This window comes from Ceratotherium simum, chromosome 6 (genome assembly GCF_057802395.1).
Source record: "Ceratotherium simum simum isolate JZ-2026a chromosome 6, ASM5780239v1, whole genome shotgun sequence".
Classification (NCBI taxonomy): domain Eukaryota; kingdom Metazoa; phylum Chordata; class Mammalia; order Perissodactyla; family Rhinocerotidae; genus Ceratotherium; species Ceratotherium simum.
In genome coordinates, this window is record NC_141905.1 from 85,598,854 (window position 1) to 85,616,952 (window position 18,099).

At 45.2% G+C, this 18,099-nt stretch overlaps 1 protein-coding gene across 5 annotated transcripts in view; it reads left to right on the forward strand.

Moving 5' to 3' along the window:
- PTPRE (protein tyrosine phosphatase receptor type E) overlaps nucleotides 1-18,099 on the forward strand; it is a 172,743-nt gene that overhangs the window by 58,852 nt on the left and 95,792 nt on the right. For all 5 annotated transcript variants that reach the window (XM_087432857.1, XM_004438868.3, XM_087432853.1 and 2 more), the window contains exon 2: nucleotides 5,857-5,879. The gene's annotated coding sequence lies outside the window, so the exon portion shown is untranslated. The remainder of the gene's footprint in view (nucleotides 1-5,856; nucleotides 5,880-18,099) is intronic.

Sequence of the window (18,099 nt, forward strand, 5' to 3'; positions counted from 1 at the left end):
GATTAGAGAGAACGAGAGTCACTGAGGTAACACGTGGACACGTGCACACACGAGGACAGTCAAGCCTGCCATGGAATGCTGGCTAGATGGGTGATGAGTGAGAAGGAAGGAAGGGAGGGATCCGAGGGCGAGCTGTGGATCCCGTAGACGTGCATTCCTCTTGCCTTCAGGGCCTGATAACCTCCAGCAGAAGCTGAGCTGAGTGTGCTATGGGCACCAGGCTCATAGCCCTGGGTGAGCCACCCAGCTATAGGTTGACCTGGGGACATGCACAAACCCCATAGCCCGGGTGAACCCCACAGCCCAGGAAAACCCCACAACCCAGGTGAACCCCACGGCACAGGTAAACTCCACAGCCCAGGTGAACCCCACAGCCCAGGCAGACTCCACGGCCCAGGAAAACCCCACAGTGCAGGAAAACCCCACAGCCCAGGTGAACCTCACAGACCAGGTAAACACAGGCCAGGTAGAGGGCCCTTTGTCTTCTAAGTACTTAGGGCAGCCAGTTCCATTCCCTGGGAACTCCAGCCTGGAGTTTTATTTGTGCCCTGGAGACCCACTGCACTGCCTGGCAGAGGCATGCCTCTGGCAAGTTACTTTTTCTCTCTCAGTCTTCCCATCTGCAAAGCTGGTCTAAAACAGACTCTTCATTGGAGCACTGGGAGGATTCCATGATCCCTGTAAGTGCTTAGCGGGATGTCTGGCTAAGAAAGCACTTGGCAGGGTACCTGTCCTCAGGGCAGATGCTTTCTCCAAGGATCTTTTCTTGTGTGGCTGTTCACACCATCCCTGCCTCAAGCACTAGAGCCTCCCCAAAGAAGCCACTCCTGAGGTGAAGACTTTTTAAAAGGTGACAGTCACTAACTGTCACTATCTGAGAAATGCCAAGATGTGGGCATGGGAATGAATAACACCCTAGTTGGGCACAGGAGGACGAGGCCAGGGACCCCCTCACCTTGCACCTTGCTCATGCTGGGTTTGTGCTGGCATCGTGCCTGTTCTAAACCTGGGCAGATGGCCTGCGGGAGGAGAGTGCAGGGGAGGCCACCCTCCCCTCTGGGGCTGGGAGAGCACCCCTGCACCTCGGAAGGGAGCACAGAGAATCAAAATCCTGTGTTCCTAAATTCCATGGTGATGGTGGTGGCATAGACAGAAGTGGAAGTATGGAAGCCAACAGCCATTTGTACTTGCAAAAATGGAGTCATGTGCTTTGCTAATCTACGTAGTTTCCTAGTCCAAAGAGGGGATCCTCAACCACAGGTAATTAGAGAGGTGCTGTTACGTGTCCTTTGGGGGCTGGGGAATGTGCTCCAGAAAACACTCTCGAGAAGCAGGCAGGGGTGCACATGGATCTTTGCTGAGCAGCTGCCCATGAGTAATTCTTAAAAGTTGCCAAATGTTTGGAAAGCCAGCTTGGCGCTCATAGATTGACAAAATGAGTGGTTGAGAAAATGGTCTTTTTTCCAGCCTTAGCAATATTGATTTAAGGATCCCTCTCCTCCCCACCATTTGTAGGTGGCTTGCTGTGGCTTGGGCAGAATAAGAGTCTACCAAACTCCTCATCATTTAGGGAGGTTTCCCTCCCCCAGTGAGTTCAGTGGCTCCTTCCAGCCTTTCTTCCATGCATTAGAAAATACGGAAATTAGCTTTGCTGATGCCTAGAAGGTAAACAAGGAAACTGTGAGACTTAGCAGAGGATTAGATCAGTGAGAATCTGAAGCCCAGATGATTCAGAAGCGTTTTGCACTCTCCCTGATCCCTTGAATTACCTCCTGAAAGCAGAGTGACCTTGTTCCCTGACAAAGTGCTGAGGCAGCCCGTGGACCATTGCCGAGGTTTCATCCACTGCATTTAGTGAATGAGATGGGGTGTCTGTTGTTTTCTCGTGTGTGGTGTTTTTCCTGCTCTTTGGACAATCCATCTAAGTTAATCATCCTAGTCATCATACTTGAGTGTTGCCATGACTGAGAGTGAATGACACGTCTTGCTATTCCAAGTGCTCTGACCAATTGATCAGGACAACTCAGTGTCTTTTGGGGAGCGTGGGAACCCAAGAGAATGCAGCCAGGATAGAGGAGCTTCGCTCTGGGGTCAGATCACTCCTGGGAAGATAGCTTCAAGGCCAGAATCCAGAGTCCATGGTGTTTAATTGCATGATTTGGATTTTTGTTTGTGTGCCCTTGCTTTATAAAATTTTAACCTGTCATAAAAAGTTCACACTTTAGATATACTATATGTGTATATACATATGTAAACATTTTAAAGTAAAATGTAAATGTGCAAAATTTTTTAAATGCTGCTTCCCATTTAAAAAAGATAGCTTGTAGATACACCGTCAGCAACATCCATTCCACCCACTCGAATGTTTATGATGCTTCAGGCCAAGGGTGCATGTAAGAGACATTTTATTTTTGTCTGAGTTTGGAAAGATTGCCTAGTTCTGTCCATCTCAGAACTTGACAAGTCAGAAATAATTATAATTTTTTCTTTAAATAGAACAGTTCCAATGGGTTGATTCTGAGTGCTGTAGTTTTAGTTTCTTCTTTGCAAGTTTGGATGCACAATAACGTCTCTGGGTCTTCCATATCTTGTGAGGATCGGGACCAAACCCTGCAGCCCGGCCACCACTTCCTGCTGGCCTGCAGCCCGCCTGACCTTGCCCGCCTCTCCTCCCACCCCAGGGTGGATTTCCCCTGTTCCATGTCCTCACACCGCCTCTTTCCCAGGGTTGGTCGAGCTGGGTGTCCTTCCCATCTCTGCTCCCTGGAAGCAGAGTGGCTGCGCCTGTGTGGTCTGGGGACAGCCTGCCACACCTCCACGGTCAGGCTGCTCCAGGCCTCTGTGAGCCAAGCCACTCCTGCAGACCTGCTTCTCCCCACAGGAGGCATGTGGCCAGCTTGGGCTTTTCCAGATCTTTCTGGCACATAGACCACAGTGCAGCTCTTTCTAGAGTTAGAAGGGATTTTTTGGAATTCTCTTGTATCCATGTCACCCTGAACAGAATGTGCTTCGTGAGCCCTCCTGCTGGCAGGCAGTGCCCCAGACACCAGGAATGTAAAGAAAAGGAAGGCAGTCTCTGAAGTAATTACAGCTTCCCTGGGGGGGATGGAGACACAGAAAGAAGAAACCGAGCAAACAAAAGTCAACTACAGCATGGGCTGGCTTCCCCTGTGCACCCGCCAAGCATGGTCTCAGCAACGCTGAGCTAGCATCCCTGCTGTCCTGCTCCCTTGCTCTGAGAGACGCTGGTCAAGGAGCTCACCAAGCCTGTCTTCTCATCCTTAAAATAGGACTCCTCTGGCCCCTAGGATTGGCTGTGGGCTGTGGGAAAGATACTGTAAGTGGCCACCGAGGCACTTGACAGGCCCAATACATCTAGTAGCTTCTCTCCTTCCTTTTTCTGGGGGACGATGCCATTGCAGATAAGACCAGGAACCTCTCCAGTTGTGTCACTGTGCTGTGCAATCTCCTCGGTGACAAACCCCCTCCTGAGAGGAATGGATCGTCCCTGGGAACCAACCTCCCTCATCCCCATTTTGGTAATGTGCTTATTTCACCTTTTTGAAGGTTTTGCTCAGTATTGCAGTACCCATCTCCATCAGGGACTTTATCACGCGATAAAGGTAGACTTTAGAGGATCTTCTGGTTGCTCTAATTCTGTCCTTAGAGAAACTGATAGTTGTAGTTTCATGCTAACATGTGTGAGCTCCAAACCAATACAATATGTGGTCTATTTGTAGAGCCCGCTGTTCCATGCATTCTTGCTTTGTTTAAAAAAAATGAGTTCAAAGTTTAATTCAAAATTATTATCTGTGTTTGATTAGGGTTTGGTCAGTTATGCTTATTCATGTATTTAACCAGCCGTTGACAGAGTGCCCACCGGCTTCTACTCCCGACTGGCTTTTTTCCTGGTGGTTTTTAGTTTGGTTTGACTCAAGCCTGCAGCCCTGCTTCTGCATAGGATGTGCTTCTGCATATCAGTGGGTTTTATTTTATGTTAAAAAGACTCAACATTACATTGGAAGGTAGCTTTGAGCGTTTCTATTAATCCTTCTGAAATATTGGAGGTGCCTTCTACTCCTGGCTTCTCCCCATGCTTGGTCCCAGGCAAACACCACAAGTCATTCTTTCCAGCATTTTCCCAAGTTCTTCTGGGATTGGAAGGCGTGGACTCTTGTAATAAGTTATTCCTACAAAAAAAGTAGTTCTCCATACCTCTGATGATCACCTCTTGCCCAACACTCAATGTCCCCCTCAATTTCCTGCCATTTGCTTTGAGTTATACTGGGCTCCTCTGCACTGTGGGACTCTGACTGTGTGTGTTACTCAGATTGATCCTCAGTTACTTTTTTGTAGATTCTTTGGAATTTTCTGTGTAGATAATCATATCTTATGAGAATAAAGTCTTATTTTTTCCTTTCCAATTTTTTTGTCTTTCATTTCTTTTTGTTGCCTTATTGCATTGAGTAGGACCTCCAGTACAGTGTTAAATATGAGTGGTGAGAGTGGACATCCTTGCCTTCTTCCTAGTTTTGGAGGGGGAAGCATTCAGTCTTCCACCATTAAGAATAATGTTAGCTGTAGATTTGCCTAAGTAGATTTAAAATTCTTAAATATTAGAAGAACTATTTCTCCTACTTTTTTGGCTTCAAACTTACTTCACAAGTGAGCTTTTTAATTAGTGCAACAACTTTTTATAATTGTGTGCTGTAGACTATTGTCTTTGGTTTAGAATATCTCGCCTGGCCACAACTAAGAAAAGAAGTAATCTATTTTGGTGCAAAATACCATGTACTGCATTAGCTATTTAACAATAGTGATGATCAGAACATGATTCCACCCTCTAGCAGTGCAGATGTGCGATGACAACTGAGCATGGTCTCCAGCCGCAGGTAGATGCAGGCTAACAGCTCTAGTGTGAGGCTGCCTTACTGGCCACTCACACGAGAACAAGACGGTCATGTCTGCTAACTAAGCAATGGGTAGACAAGAAGTGGCATATCCATATAATGGAGCAGTATTTGTCCATAAAAAGGAATGACATATTGGCAATGCTACAACATGGATGAACCTCAAAAACATTATACTAAGTGAAAGCAGCTAGTTGCAAAAGGTCACATATTGTAGGATCCCATTTATGTGAAATGTCCAGAACAGGCAAATTCATAGACAGAAAGTAGATTACTGGTTGCCAGGGGCCAAGGGGTGGGGAGAGGAGGGACTGCAGAGCTAATGAGAATGGGCATGGAGTTTCTTTTGGGATGATGAAAATGTTCTAAAATTAGATTATGGTGATGGTTGCAAAACTCTGTGATTCTGCTAAAAAACCATGGAATTGTACATTTTAAACAGGTGGACTTTGGTATGTAAATTGTATCTCAATAAAGCTGTTAAAGACAAAAAGAACGTGAGAACTAAATTGATGGGGAATGAGCAAGCTGGATAATGATTAAGCTGGAAAACTGGGGTCGCGGGTCACCCAAGCAGTTTTAAGAGGCTGTCTCTGGGAATGATGGGCTGAGGGGACCACTTCACGGGGAGGGGGCTTTGTAGGTACAGAAGGAGCAACTGACTGATGGAACACCTTGGGGGCTAGACACCAAGCACTGCAGATCTAGGTCAGCCCCACCATCAACTGACAGCCAGAGATTACAGGAGAGTTTGGGGCAGGACACATTTGAAAGCTGATGATTGCAACAAAAAGAAGTTATTGTCATCTAGATAAAAAGGCCTCAAGAAGACCCCGAACAATGAAGCCAAAATGGGCACATTCCATTAGTACTGTAGAGAAAGAAGTGGCAACTAACACCTGTTAAGCAGAAAACTAAATCTTTCTTTTTTTTCTTTCTTTTTCAGACTATAGCCTTCGTTTTCCCTTGGTGAGTACAAAACTTTTTAAAAATTATTTTTGCTGTGTAGTTACCTAGCTAGAAAAAAATGTGTGGGACTTAATTATTAGAGAAACACTGTCTTCTAGAGAAAGAAGGCCATGTGGTTAGCGTGTTATATTTGAATTTTATGCCTTAACTTGCTTGAACAGGCTCGTATCACACTTTTTGTTACATCATTTTTTCTTTCTTTTGCATCTAAAATCTGGCTAAGCTGTTCAGTATCCTGAAATGTATTGTTGAGAACACAATTTCCACATTCTTTCCTTTCTCCGACTTGTCCTTCCTTTGAAGGGGCCTTGCCGTAACTCAGTGGCACACACGCGACAACTGTTAGGGAGCACAGTGGCACATAGCTGCATTGATGCTAATTGCTTCTTAAATTGATCTGCTGTGGGGAAAACTGCTGAAAAGGAGCTTTTCTGGATTGCGCTTTTGGTAAAAAAAAGTGTCGTCATCACATAATTTTTTGCCTTTGGAGGTCCAGGCAACATTCCATGGTCTTGATGTTCTAGTGCTTAGAGAAAGAAACACCATCTCCTTTTTGTGTTCTACTTAATCAACTTAATGGTGTTAAGTTCCCTAAAGAAGTTGAGAGAAGGAAATCTAAGAGCTTTTGGGGTGGCTGCAGCATGTGGGTAGGTAGCGCATGGTCTGCTGTGGTGTCCATGCTTACCTCTAGTGCGTGTTCTAGGAAGTGGGCATCGAGGAAGCTGTATTTCTTAAATGCATTACCTTGTTTGAAATACTTTGACTCTGCTATGAATTATTTTAAAGTCAGTGGGTCAGTTATTTTGCCCTGGCTGGCCCACTCTTTTAGGGGGTGTTCCCTTTGTGGCACTATTGCATCTGGGCATAAATGCTTATGGTTGTTCCTGGTGTGATCAAATGCGTTTTGGGTGCATGGACTGTTTCTCCCTATCCGAGTAATGCCAAATATAGTCAACGATTGATTTATCAGGATGGAGAATAGAAAAGCTTCCATTTGCTACCTACTAAACCAATTTTGTTGTCCATGTTCTCCATCGCACCATCATTGGATATGGTCAACTCTGAATGGCATGATCTGCTTGGGCAAATGTCAATGGTGTGATCAAGGAGAAGGGTCATTATTAGAATAATATGAATGGGATAGAGACTTAATTACAGGAAGTCTGCAACTCCTTATTGCCTCAGAATCCTAAGTAAGAAGTATTGACTCGTTCATATCAGTCTGAATGGATATTAAACATGGTGTTCATCAAAGCAGTGGAGGCCATGTGGAAGGAGATAGTTGAGGGTCAAGCCCACAGGCTCATATCCTTCCAAAATACAAAGTGCAGATTATGATTTGTTAAAAGTGTCTGAGCTTTCCCTTCCTTGGCTCTCTGATCAGCACCGGCCCCTCCGCACTCAGTCTTGCCATCCACCCACTCTAGGATTTCCTGGCCTCTTGGCAAGTTGATCTGCTGCATGATATGTGTGGGTCGGCAGCTCTCTCAGCTGAGTGACCCTATGACATGTGGTTCCAGGGCTCCCCACCTCCCCAGCGTTGTCTCAAAACCAGCAACAGATTCAGAAGTTCGTACCCTGTCCAAAGGGAACTGAGCATTTGTCCAGGAGTCGACTTCTGACTTCCGTGTCCACCAGGGGCACTTGGTAGCCAAAGCAGCTTTAGGCAGCATCTTCCTCCACCTAGTTCCATCCTTTGCTTCCATTTCAACAGGAAAACAAAGTTCTCCTTTAGGAAGCTGTATGTTCTTAGACTAAAAGTGCTTCTGATTTCAGGAATCCTCTTCGGTGTGAGGAAATGATGTCCGAAGTGTGAACCTCCCCATGGTGGCTACCTTATCAGCTGCCTTTGTTGGGTGTCTGCCCCTTGGGCATCAGGGTAGAACATCAGATTGGTCTTTTAGCCCGTGGCATTTTCATTGCTAAACATTTGAGACTTGTCCCAGAACTTCAGGATTTCAACTAATAGAAACGAATTTATTTCTAATTTGTAAGATTGGAAACTTGCTTTTGAGTCATTTAGAACTAAATAAGTAGCTCACTCTGGACAGGGCAGGAGAGAGTAAACTTCTCCAGGTTGGAGACTGTCCCGAGCCACTGTCCACACACGGTGGGCTGGCTGCAGAGCAGGAGCCCAGTCAATATCTGCTGAGTGAACACAGGAACCTGAGAGCCTCCTTTCCTCTCATCTCTCAGTCACTTCCTAGGATTATTGTGACGTTTAAGAGAGATAACCCAAAGTAAGCATTTAATAAAATTGTCATTACTAACATCATCAAAATTATGGCAACTGTTTCCGACTTTTAAAGGAGGCATTTAACTGGGTAGTGACGTATATGCTGATACTATAATGGATATCAAAAGGAATTCCCTTTTCTAGCAATAATCCCTGATTTATCATTAAAAAAACCAACACTATATTAATATTTGACTTTAAAAAAAAAAGAGTCAAATTTTTCCCCTGTTTAACTGGATTAAGAGGAGTCTTTTTAGCACAGCCACGCAGTCTCATATTTTTCTTTTTTTAGTATTTACAAACAGACTTGGGAAGTAATACTATAGTTCATATCGATCATCCAACATGACCGAAGTTCCCTCAGCTGGAGAGTGCTTGCAACTCTGTGGCTCTCAGTTGCATAGTATTTAAATAATGCAATGGAATTTCAGAATTAAGAATTTATGGGAGGCACATAATTAAGGTTTAAATATTTTCTCCAGGCTCTTTGAGGTCTTATACTGTTATACCAAAGGGTATCCACCAGTAAGTAAAATTAAAAGATATTGTAACTTGACTATTTCACTTTGCTTCATGGAAATACCAAAGGAATAAAAGAAAACTAAATTAAGTGCTAATATTAAGTAACAGTGAATTTAATTTTAAAACTAACTTAGAATATTCATTCACTAGCTTTGTCATCTGTAACCATCTAGGCTTCCTCTTCTGTCAGTTTCAATATGTGTGGTTTTTCTCTTCCAAGTCATTTTTCTTCCTTGGTGTTGATTTGAATGGCCACCATCGCAGAAAAAAAAACAATCTGAGAGTTTTTTAAAATAAACTGCAGGGGTCTCATCTATGTTCTGCTAGGGCAGGATGAACCACACTGAACATGCTTTCTGCCCACCTCAGCTGGAGTTACTTTCTGCTGGTGGAACAACGCCCTGTGCCCTGGGCTGGTTTTACGAATTTGCAGAACAAAATGAGAAGCCTGATGCATGATGTGCATAGCACAGAAGATTTGAAACTTTCTAAGATATTTGATTCCTGTTTCCTTCCTTTGCCCTGTTCTTGGGTTTTTATTAGCATCAATGGATTCCACTGGTTTCCTATCTCAGCAAAATGCATTTCTCCCAACAGTGACGAAGTTATTCTCCCATAGGCTGAAATTAGAAGCTGACAGTAAGTTGGAAGAATGCCTCTGGACCTGATGGTGACAAACAGATTAATCCCTCATTTATTTCCATTTTCATTTCCCCCCCAGGAAAGTTTCAACATTCTTCCAAGAAGTACCTCCTAAAAGAGGCTACTAGGTAATCGTTTGTCATAGAGCAAAGGCATGGATATTGAGCTGTCACAGTTTCCACATAGAGGAAATAGGAACACAGCTTTCCTATATAAACTCATTTCTCATCCTAGAGCTCCCAGCAGACCCAGTTCAGAGCTGGAATTCTTCTAGAAATCCTTTTTCAGCTGACAGGGAAACATGGATTCTCTCAGGCCGGGATGGCTCCCCAGCGGAATCCCGGTAGGAAAAGAGGTAAAGGGCAGATGAAACGGGAGCCTTTCTTGTTGTTCGGAATTATGTCGTGGTTGCTTGTCATGTAATTCCCAAGGTATTTAAAAATTAGGTTAAAGAATATTATCAGGAAGCATTCATTAAAAGAAACTTTGGCAAGCACCTCGGTTAACTTTGTCCAGCCCTGTGCAGGAAATCTGGGATTTATGCTTCAGGAAACCATTTTAATGCACCACAGCTCAGCCAAGTAGTGCATGGGGATGGGAGAGAGGAACCGTCTGCTTTGGGCCTGGTGGGTTGTCAGATTGCCAGGAATCCAAGTGGGGCTCACCTTTGAGGAAAACAACCCCCAGCTATTGTTGGGACCCTCCGATGGCTGGATGACACATCAAAATCTCACCCATTTTAAGTTGGACATTTCCTCTTTTTATAACCAAGCCCACCCTCTTAATTGTCCTTAACAACTGGACTTGTGAAGTGGCGTTTCAGTTAAAAATGACAGAGTGAGAGGTGGGAGGTACATGGGCAGCAGGACACTGTGCTGGTCTTCAAGGAGCTTGTGTTCAGGTTCCCGGGGCGGGGCCGACCTTCTGTGTGCAAGGCCTTCCTGTCCGTGTGGTTCGCCTTATGGAAACAGATGGTGTCATCAGCTGCAGATCCATGCCCACTGCCTGAGGAGGGGCGTCATTCACAATGGGGAGAGAAGACAAGAAATTTATAAAACCTTCTGCGTGTGTGACTTAGAGAGAGACTTCTCAGGTCCACTGGGCCACAGAATCAGGAGTGAGTTCTGGTGACAAGTAGAAGGAACATGGACTAATCCCCATTTGATATGGGAACTCACCCCCAACAGGAGTCCCGTCCACTGGGGGACGTCCCCATATGAATTGGGACATTGATCAACAGGAAATTTGATGCATTCTGTTCATAAATTGCCAATTTGAAATGACTTTAAAACTGCTTATTACAATGCAGAGTTTGGTATAAAGTATTTAAAATGTTGGAAAAGGAAAGATCCCTGTGGAATTGCTGAACAAAAATGCGTCACATAATGGATTCTCTGAGTAGCTTTTCTCCTTGTTTTGAATAGAAATGAGCACAAGCGAAAACAAAGCTTGGATTTGTGTTATTTTGTGATGGGGGCTGGTTGAATTCTAACAGCTTTTAAAAAATATGTTGATGGTATTTAACTCATTTCAAGCAACTCTATCAAGATTGATCTGCTATCAGAAATGGTGCAGATTTTGTGTTCAGGTGCTATATTTTAAGATATTTTTAAAGCTACCATGTTACCATGTCGCTGCTGAGAAATTAATTTTTTTAAAACGTCATGTTGGTGGAAATTATTATTTGCAAAAACAGGACTTGATCTGTTTCCTGTTTGCCAGCTAATTTAAATGCCTTATGCTGAAAATGTAAATTGCATTCGTGGTAACGCATATGCATGTAGAGCACTTTACAGTTTACAAAGCATGCTCAAATTCATTGTCTCATTTGGGCCTCAGAGATACCTGGAGGCAGTCCAGGTGTGCAATCTCACCTCCACCTTAAAGATGAGAAAACAGCGACCCAGGCAGGCTTGCAGAGTGATTTGCTAGGACAGTGGGAAGGGGCGCTCAGATTCCCTGCACATTTCATCCCAAGGTTCATCTCAAACCTAGAAGCCAGCCGGCTGTCATTACCACCACCAAAGGCGAGGTGCAGACCTGCCAAAAAGAAAATAAAATTTTCCATTGTGAAAAATAGTGTTTAGAGTTATGCAAGGAATAGAGCACATTCATAAATTAGAACATACCCCGTGGATTCTGCGAACAGTTTGCCGGTAGATAATTATATTTTGGAACAATTTTATGATCACTTGAGTTGATCTTGGCCAGGGTTCCAACTGTTTCCGCATGTTATCTGCTGACCAAATCCAGTTTTCTAATCTCTTTTCACACACTTGCCAGGCTTCCTTTCAGCGCAGCCAATCATTGCTCCATTCACTCGCCCAGCGTTTATCAGGTATCTCCTGCAGGCTCATGATTGTGCAAGGTCTGAAAGAATGAAGCGGTATATCTTAGTTCTGATTTCAGGAAATATTGCCCGTAGGGCCGATATTTGAGTCCTTTCTTTAGCAAGTATAATTGTGTGCTTTGCGCAGGAGCCGAGAAAAGGATTGGACAGAAATAGAGTTTAGTTCTAGAAAGCTGAATGACTTAGACGTGTCCCTTCATGCCCTGAGTCAGACCTTCTTTGTCTAAAAAGTAAAAACCGGGTGAGATTTTTTTAAAGGTCTCCTTAAGATGTAAAGTTCTATGATCTGGGGGATGCTTCTCTGGATTTTGAGTTAACAATAGAAATCCCCCTAAAGAGGCCACTGCCGTGTATCAGGCATGTCTGGGGCCCCTTGCGTTCATTGCCTTCCCTTCTGGGATGAAGTTTGTGCATCATGATGTAAATGTTTTATAGTCTCTTCTTTGAAAAGAAAGCGACTGTCTTTGGCCCTTTCTCGTCCTTTCTCTCTTATTTGTATTTGCTCTCCCACTACCTTCCAAAGGAAGCAGGAACATATAAAGGAGGGTTTTATTAATGGAAAAAAAAAGTTTTGAAAAGCACTTTCCATGGTGTTGCTTACATGTAGGAAGTAAAAGCTGGGAATCCATAGACTTTGATTTTAAAACCTAAGCAGACACATTAGTTAATAAAACAAAGGTACTTTCCCCATTGTTCTGAGATCCATTCTGGCAAATGGCTCTGGGAGCCGTGTGATGGTTTATTTAACCTGAAGAGGTGACTCACTGGGAAGGTGGATCACTTCATCTCGGCAAAAAACCATGGAAACCCCCAATGCCGCTCTGCTCCCCTCTTATGTGAGTTCTCAGCAAAAGACAGACTGGAAAGTGTATGTCGCTGAGATGAAGTTAGAGATCTCGAATGCACACAATTTGAGCAAGATTCAATTCAGAGGCATCACTATTTCCAAGACCTATTTTTGGCTTCCTTCCAATGTGAAGCCAACACCGACATTCTGTTATGCTGTTTCCCGTTGTGGGTGGATTTATTTAATTTTTAATGAGTGATTCACTACCCATAGCTGTATGTTTTCCTCCTGTTGAGCTAAAGATTAAGTCATGTTTCCTTTAAAAACTTATTTTTGATGTACTCTGAGTAACGTGGTACTCAGAGTGTTTGAGACGAGAGGACAGGGTAATATCATGAAGAGAAGGCTCTTAGCCTCCTCCAGGTTCTTATGAAACGGCAGTGATGACGTCATCCACCACTGTGGTGTTCTCCCTTAGAGGAGACTGTGCTTCAGTACAATCCAAAAACATTTCTTTCTATAAAAATGTTTTTGGAAGTTGTGTAATTTTCTTAAACATTTTTTTTTTCATGTTGCAACACATCCGTTCCACTTGAGAAGCCACGTGGTAGGTTTCCCTAACAGAGAGCCTAGTGATGTAGTCAGTTTCCACTCAGTGTTTGTCATGCTTCCTCTGTCTACTCCAGGTGGCGTCTGTCCACCCAGCTGGGATCTGGTAACCCCTTCTGGTCCGTAGCCTTAACTGAAAATATCAGTAGGGGTCATCCTGGCTACCAGAGCAGTTTAGCTCCGGTCTCAGGCTCACTCCTTGCCACGTGGCATCCGTCCACTCATCGGCACCTCAGTGCTGCTCCTTGAGGTGAACAAGGAGTGCAGGCCTTCCGTCTGCACAGTGACGCACTCCCGCCTGGCTGAGTGCAGAGCAGTGAGCCTGCGGGACACGCAATCGAAGCTCTTGCCTTACACCCAGCCCCGAGGGCGCCCAGCTTCGGATTTCCACACTGCTGCCTAAGAAGCTGGGTATGCACCAGGATGGCAAGCCCAGAGACCAAAGAAGTCTAGAGGCAGCGGAGACAGTACAAACCAGAGAAGAACAACAAAGGAAGACTGAGTGGGGCTGGCGGACTGCTCAATGGAATCAGTCTGCTGGAAGCTACATGACCAGGAAAGGAGCCGAGGACCAGTTGGTCTGGGGGCCAGGAGGCCCGACATCTATCTAAATGGCTGTGTGGCCTTAATCAAGTCACTCACCTCCTAAGGGCACCCGTCTCCTTAGCCTCCCACTTCTGCAAGGCTCTAGAATTCTGTCCTTCCAAGATGGGACCCTGGAAGAAATAGAGAAATTTTAGTACAGAATTAATAGCACAGCAGGTTGTCTATGTTCGAGATGAGGACACTAGAAAGTGCAAGGGGCGGCGGATGGGGGTCTTGCTTTTCTTTCAGGATGATTTGCGTTTAACTGACTTCCTAGGCCTGGGCTCAGGGCTTCCTCCAGCTGTTTCCCTGGAGAGGAGACACCCTTTGTCAGGGCAGCTGCTCACCAGGCTCCCAGGCCTCCTGAAGCTCAGGAAATACCCGGCTGCTCTGAAGGCCGGACTGCACGCCTGGAGCAGCAGCCTCTACGGCTCTGTATGTTGACGCGCCACCATCAGAAATCCGGTTACCAAGTCAGAAATCCTAGTACTGCACCCGAAATCCAAATACTGGGTCAGAAATCCCAGTACCTCCTCTAGACACTCAGGTACTATGTCACAAATCCAAACACCTGGTGAGAAACCCGGGGACCATTTGTAATAGTGGTGCAAATGGGAGTCTTTACTTTTCACCGGAACGTGTTGACCCTTTCTGAAATTCATTTTAAAGGTGAAAAAATTTAACTTTTATTTCAGCTAGGCTATAACACGTTTTATAAAAACGTGTCTGTTGTATATACTGCAGTGTCCCCGGGGAATTTGAAAAAACTTGAAATTGCCCCTTGTCATAGAACCAAGTGGGCCTGACAGAGGGTAAGTGGATGACTGAGGGTTCACTGAGATTTCTAATCCAGATTCCGTGAAAGACAGAACCAGTATGAGTGGGGTCTCAGCAATCCTGGTAATGCTACTTTAAGTTTCTTAAATCCACAGGAAATCCAGTAAAGGGTTTCCTTCAAGGATGTGGTTAAAAGAGAATTAAATACTAATCCTGGAAAATGAAAAGTCAAATTCAAAGAATGGCCTGATGATATAGAGCTATCAGTTCAGTTGTAGAAAATGCATATTTTTTGAACTCTTATTTTCTTCTTTATCCATGATTTATATAATGTGTGACACATAACTTGAAACTAATGCTTGGTTGGATCCTTGCAGAGGGACAGAGAACAATTGGTTTGGCTCCCGTGCCTGACATGCCTGATTGTGACGTGAGGGGGTGTCAGCTTCTGGAGGACAGCGAACGTCCTGATTGTCTTTGAATCCCCAGTGGTCGCCCAGCACCCAGCAGATCTCAGGAACTCCATGTGTGGTTGATGGATGAGTGAGTGAATGGACGGACAGGCATGGAGAGTGGGGGAGAGTAGGCAGTTAGCAGAAAGAAAACGCCGTCTTTGCATTCTCCACAGCGCCTGGGGCAGCACTTAGCAGGAACAGAGCCAGCTACATCAAATGCTGGGTTGCTTGTTCAAAGAGCAGGAAAAAAGCTTTTTCCTTTCTTCTGTGGCCTCTCTCCAGACCTATCATGGTGTTTTTTTACGTTCCACTTAATATCATGCTCTCTGGGGTACGGGGATGCTCTCAAACAGTGCTGACCCCCATAGCTGCTGGGGACTATGCCCTGCAACTTGGTTGGTGTGGTGTGTGTATCAGGGGCCAGGAAGTGGACAGTCAAGAACCCATCCTGGGGAAGTGGCAGACGGCAGACCAGGTGTAAGTCAAGGCTCCCAGCCCCTGGTGCAATGGGCCCTTGTCCCATCAGACTGCACTTACAAAGCAGAAAATCAGAGATAACATTATTACAGATTTCTGGACAGCGGCTGCAGAACATTAAGCCGCATGTGCTGAGCCCCTCCTGAGTGCGGGTCCCTGGGCGACTGCTCTGGTCTCACACTCCTGAAGCCGGCCCCAGCATGAGAGTTGATGGTCGGAATGGTCACCCGTGGTTGTGCAATAAGGGATTTCTTTTCCACAGAAACATGATCTTTTTCCAGCTAGAGCTTTAATTCTCTCTGATTCCATCATTAATTTCTGGAAAGGTTTTCCTTCCCTGCCCACTCTGTCTAGTGCTGCCCGCCCTCCCTATCTGAGTCCCAGTTGCAGGTTACCTCCTACCACCCTGTTTCATGTTCTGTGTATTGTCATTAAAACACTTACTACTGTCTGGAACGGTTGTATTTATTCACTTCTCCCTGACCAGAATGTAGATGCCGTGCAGACAGGCATCTTGTGCCTCTCTCCCCACACACGAGTGCTGGCATGACGAACGAATGAATAGGATTTAATACTCATTACACTACTTCACATCCTTTTTGGAGCAAGATGGATATAAATAAATAAAGTCAATTAAGACACCCCCAAGTATCTCAGTAAATCTCCGGTGATTCTCTCTGTCCAACATCGGATGGTTTCAGTGATTTCTTTCGTGGATGAGGCCAAGTTTGGGTGTTTTATTCTGTGGCCATACAGGCAGAGGTCAAATGGGCATATTGGTACATCTGACTCACTGTCTGCCTGAACGTGTGGGAGAGCTGCATTCCAGGTCTGCACTGGCCCCCAAACCGGGCCAGAATGACATGTTTCAGCCCAGTTTGGGTTTTTGATAGCAGTTCTCTTCCCAGCCCCCCAGCCCCAGGATTTCTAACTGCTAAGGGATGGCCCACCAATCAAAGCCACCTACTAGCCTTGAAATTCCATATCTTGAAAAGAGATCTTTTAAATCAATTCAAGATGTAGTGTAAGGTGAGGACCTGTTACCAACTGTAGGTTTACACACCAAGAAGAATGACTCTGACCTCAGCACCAATCCCGTGGCATCATATTCCATCAGAGCAGAACAACGGCACCTGATAGGAGATCCTGCCACGAGACAGGATGGTCCCAGTATTCAATCTCCAGCTGCACCGATCTGAGATCTTTCCTCTCAGAGAGGAGAATCCAAAGTATGTCTCCCAGGTTATGGTGTTCTGGCTTCTGAGGATGAGGGGATTATGAAGGGCACCAAGTCTACCTATGAGATAGACCAGTCAACCTGGCTAATGGTAGCTCAAGCATCCACTGGGCCACGCGACCTGGTTTTCTTGTTTTTCCTCCATCCATTTCCCTGGATAGCAGGGTGTGCCTTGCTTCTTATTAAACTTGTGTGAAGCCCAGGCACCTAGGAGGAAGTGTGGAATATTCCCACTGGAATAGCCTCTGCAGGTGGGAGCTTTTGAGATGTGACAGAGCCAAGTTAAAGCGTCCAAGTTGCGGGGCTAATAAGAGTCTTGTGAGTTGTAGAGGTCATGGTCTCTCACTCTTGTAGGAAGAACAGCAAAGTGGTGAGACTCAGCTTCTGAATGTGATGCTTTCTACGACAATAGGCTGCAAAAACACCAGAAGCTTCTCTGCTTGAAATTCAGGGGGCTTTGACCAAACTCAGGGATAACGAAAACCACAGTGTTAATTCTGAACACCACACGGGGCCACTTCAGGCTGGCGTGATTTATTTTGCATGCTCAGGTCTTTTTCACCTAGCTTCCTTGTATTTTCTTCAGTCACTCAAGTCACCTATTTCCCCAGGACGTGGAGGGTAAGACAGCGATGCCAACAAGTCAATGTAAGAAGGTGCTGTAGGAGCTCCCGGGCACTGAGAGCTCTCGGGTCCAGGTGCATGCCCAGCCCTTGCCAGCCTTTCTCACTGGTTCCTGGAGGCGCCCTGAGATCTGGCTACCACTTCCCGGTGTTCAGTCCTGTGCTGTGCCCCACCTCGCACAGCTCATTTACATGTAATGTGCTGGACTTGAACCTCGGTCACTCTTCTTGGTGTATAAAATCTACAGTTGATAACAGGTCCTCATTTTGGGCTACATCTTTAACTGATTGATTTAAAATATCCCTTTTCAAGACATGGAATTTCAATGCTAGTAGATGGCTTTGATTGGTGAGCATATCTCCTAGCTCTTGGGAATCCATCTGAACTGCACAGAGCCATTTTTCTCCCTTCTGAAGGGGATGAGGTTAGTCTGTGGTGGTCCGCCTCCAGGAAGACAGGGTGCAGAGGGGGGACTTACCAAAATGTGCATGTGGCCACCAGCAGACCAAGTTCAAACACCAGTTTTGCCCTTTAGGGCCTGCCTGATAACAAATGAGTCATGTAGCTTCTAGGGCCTCCATTTAAAGGACTTAAATGGATCCTTGATGTCCCTGAATTCTTGGGGTCTGTGGGTCCAGAATAGCACCACAGAATTACCCGGATGGTGCTTAGCTGATGGCCCAGAGCCTACCAGCAGGATTTGAAACTGGACAGTCCCCAAGGCTTTCTGTGGTTTCATAAATAGCTTCATGCAGTAGATTGTTATAAACACCTACGTGAAAACCTTGTTTTCCAGTGATGCTGCACTGTTTGATTAATTCTTCTGAAAGGCATAACAGGATGACTAAAGTAAGCATTGCTGGAGTTGTGGTGAATTTGCTGAGCGTCAAAGGAAAATTGTCAGGTCAGGAACCCAATC